This window comes from Helianthus annuus, chromosome 2 (assembly GCF_002127325.2).
Source record: "Helianthus annuus cultivar XRQ/B chromosome 2, HanXRQr2.0-SUNRISE, whole genome shotgun sequence".
NCBI classification, from domain to species: domain Eukaryota; kingdom Viridiplantae; phylum Streptophyta; class Magnoliopsida; order Asterales; family Asteraceae; genus Helianthus; species Helianthus annuus.
The window spans coordinates 49,981,789-49,986,065 of record NC_035434.2 but is presented as its reverse complement, the minus strand read 5'-3'; positions in this window follow the sequence as shown (position 1 = coordinate 49,986,065).

The following is a 4,277-nucleotide window of genomic DNA, read 5'->3' as shown; positions in this document are numbered from 1 at the left end:
ATACAAACCATGAAAACGATTCTAAAACAATGATTGAAAATTTAAGAGAAAACAAATCCGAGCTAACGAAAATGGTTTCAAGAAAACAAACAACCATTAACTATTACATCAATAGGCTTGAGATAATGCAAAAAGAGATGGCTTGTGTAAAATCTGAAAGTGAGGCGATCAATCTTAAGCTAAATAGTTATTTGAACTCTAGCTATGTGTTGGATCACATCATTGATGTTCAGAAAGAGAAAAGAGATGTTACGTGCATTTGATATAAAAAATGTCCACCTCTTGTGAAACACAATTATGATGACATGCCTGATGAAGAAGATAGAACTTACTTTGAGCCATCTGTTTCTTTAAACATTGAGGAGTTTACAACTGGACTTGGATACAAACCGGAAGTATCATCAGATTTGGATGTATCAGCAGATACAAGTGTGTCTTCTTCTGAACAGAATCAGGATCCTCCAGTTATTGTTGAGGATGCTGATTCTTCAGATGATGAATCTAATGATACTGACTCAGCACAGTCAGATGCGGTAATCAAAGAAGATGACATACCTCTCGAGAATCATATTCTATGTGATCCTCCCGCAAAACCTGCTACGACTGTTCTGACCGAGTCCACGTCCACTTCCTCACAAGAGTCTGAGAGTGTGAATTTGCTGTACACTCTTGTTGGTGATGATAAAATCTATTCTGACAAAGATTTTCCTATTAAGAATGTTAATCAATCTTTAGTTAGTAAAATTTTTGAAGATTCAACAAGTAAGTTCTTGGGAAAGACAGGATCACATGTTGTGGTAACACAGTGTCCTCCGATTCCAAGAGCTGAAATTCAAAAACAAAATGGCAATCAAAGATTATCAACTGAGAAAGTTCAGCAAAATCGCACCAAACCAAAAGGTAAATCACCGACTCAAGGTCAAAAGAAACAGACCCAGAAAAACGACAAGAAGGTGAACTTGCTGAAGTCGAAGGGAACAGATAAACTTGTAACATTTGCCAATAAATCTAATTTAGATCATGTTAATCAAGTTAAAATGTTGAAAAGAAATGAGCCAAACAGTTCAAAACCAAGTACCTCGGGATCACAAAGTTCATCGACAAGACAATCACATGTTACTTCGAGGTTTGTTGAACGAAGATTATGTTTTGAGTGTGGTGAAATTGGACATATCATTCGAAACTCTCCATATCTTCATAAGTTAAAAGCCAAAGTTGGTGATCCCCGTGACCAAATTGACCGCAAGCGATCTGTCTCATCAAAACCAGATCCCCGTCTTGTAAAAGAAAAGGAAAAGAAACAGAAACGCCAACAGGTTAAGAAAATTGAAAAAGCAATCAAAACCGATTTGGTTAACAAAACATCTGTTTCTCTCAAACCGAACAATTCAAAAACTTCAGACAATCATGAAGTTAAGATTTTAAAGAATAAAACTGGTAAAACAAAACAGACCTGGAAACCAAAAACGGTTACTGAATCAGGGGGAACATCACAATTTCCACAACATCGAGAAGCTCAAGTAACTTACGTTGATGAAAATGGAAGACCCAAGACCACAAAGGCTTGGGTCCCCATCTCCAACTAATCATGTGAGTACATGTGTAGGGTGTTCCCGGAGGAACTTTCAGCAGTCATTGGGTTGTTGATAGTGGGGCATCTAGGCACATGACAGGCGACATGAAGCTTCTCTACGACGCTAAATCTATTAGAGGAGGTTATGTTGCTTTTGCTAGAGATAAAGGCGGATATATTACAGGAGAAGGAATGGTATCCAACGGGGTTGTAAGTTTTGACAAGATCAACTTTGTACAACAGCTTGATCACAATCTTCTCAGCATTTCACAAATATGTGATAAACAGTTTTCAGTACACTTTGATGCAAATGGATGTTATGTGCTGAAACCCGGCTTCACGATTCCAAAAGAATGGATTCTCTAATCAGCTCCAAGGATAAACGATTTATATGTCCTTGATATGAGCCAAGAAATAACAACGACTGCACAAGCAACTTGTTTCATTACAAAAGCCACTAAAAAAGACTCAATCTCTTGGCACAGACGTATGGGTTACATTCACTTACGGAAAATGCATCCTTTGGTGTAAAATGAATTAGTGAATGGTGTTCTTCTTAAAAATTTTCCATCTTCAAGACGTCTATGTTTCATGCCAAAAAGGAAAGCAAACTAAGAAGCGACATCCGACAAAGAAAATCAACACGGTGGCAGTTCTTCTTGAACGCTTGCGCATGGATTTATTCGGTCCTGTCAAGCACAAAAGCATCAGGAATGATCAATACTGCCTTGTGATAACTGATGATTATTCAAGATTTTCTTGGGTCACGTTTATGGCTCACAAGAGTGAAACTTTCGGTATTATCAAAAACTTGATCATTCATAAGAATTTGTATAAGTTGAAGGTTAGACGGATACCCAGCAACAATGGTACAAAATTTAAGAATCATGCTTTGGCGGAGTTTTGCACATCAAAAGGTATTCTTCACAAATTTATTGCGGCTTATACTCCTCAGCAGAACGGCGTCGCTGAATGTAAAAACCGTACATTGATCGAGACTGCTAGGACTATGTTGGTAGAGTCGCAGTTGCCCATTCCATTCTGGAGTGAAGCTGTGGCCTCCGCATGTTACACGTTGAATCGAGTCCTTACAGTCAAAAGACACAACAAGACCTGCTTTGAGCTCCTTCACAAACGGAAACCAGATTTGTCATATCTTGAACCGTTTGGAGCTCCTTGCACAATGATCGATCCTAATGGAAAGTTTGGGGCAAAAGCTATTGAAGGTCACTTTCTTGGTTATGCCACCCTTAACTTAAGAGTCTGGAATCTAGAGACTAAAAGGGTTAGGGAATGGTCTGAAGTCAGAGTACAAAGGCACACTTTACCAGTAAAAAATCCAGGTCAACCATGGATGTTTGAGTACGATGACTTTTTCAATTCGATCAATGTTGAAGAAGTTGAAGAAAATGTAGCGGCAAGGATGTTTTTTGAGAGTGACAATACAACAGATTCACCGTTGGTTCGTCCAATTGTTGTCAATCAAGAACCATCTTCAGTGAACAATAATGCTCTCGACAATGAGGATTTTCATGATGCAACCGAACTGAACGAATCTTCAGAGGATGAAGAATTTCTTGATGCAGATCAAGAAGCTCCTACATCAGCAGTACATGGTACTTCAGAGCCTACACCTCCAATGGACGCCCCTATAACAGCTGAAGCTACTGCATCATCCTCTTCGTCAATTCGGGTATTGAATTAGTTGTTGATCTCAATCTCAACAATCTGGGTACAAACATTCCGGTTCTAGATAATCCAAAAACAAGGATTCACAATACCCATCCTCAACAAAACATCATCGGTAATGTACAGAGTGGCATTCAAACAAGAAACATGTTGCGAAACAACAACGCATGCTTGTATGCGGCGATTCGAGAATCTGGTCAACAAAACGATTGGTCTTTCGCGTGTTATGTCTCACAGGAAGAGCCAAGAACTTGGAAAGAAGCTTTGAAAGATAACTCTTGGGTTGAAGCAATGCAGGAAGAACTGCAACAATTCCAGAAACTTGGTGTCTGGAAGCTCGTAGAGAAACCTGCTGAATACAAGAAGATTGGTACCCGTTGGGTGTATAAATGCAAAAAGGATGACCGTGGAATCGTTATTCGAAACAAAGCAATATTGGTCGTTCAAGGTTTTCGTCAGATTGAAGGTATAGACTACAACGAAGTGTATGCACCAGTTGCACGTCTGGAAGCAATTCGGATCTTTCTGGCTTATGCCTCATTCAAAGGATTCAAGGTTTACCAAATGGATGTCAAAAGTGCATTCTTACATGGTCTAGTCGAAGAAGAGGTGTATGTTGAATAGCCTCCAGGTTTTGAAGATCCTATTCATCCTGATCGGGTTTGGTTGCTGAACAAAGCTCTCTATGGTCTACATCAAGCACCTCGAGCTTGGTATGCAACCTTATCTAATTACCTGTTGGAGAATGGATTTCGCAGAGGTCTTATCGATTGCACTCTCTTCATAAAAGAACAAGATGGAGATCTTCTACTGGTACAGGTATATGTGGATGATATTAGATTTGGTTCTACTAACAATGTTATGTGTAGGGATTTCGAGCGTGTAATGCAGGATAAATTCGAGATGAGCGCTATGGGGGAGATGATTTTCTTTTTGGGCTTGCAAGTGCAACAAACGAAGTCTGGGATTTTCATCAATCAGACTAAGTATGTTCACGACATCTTGAGCCGATTCC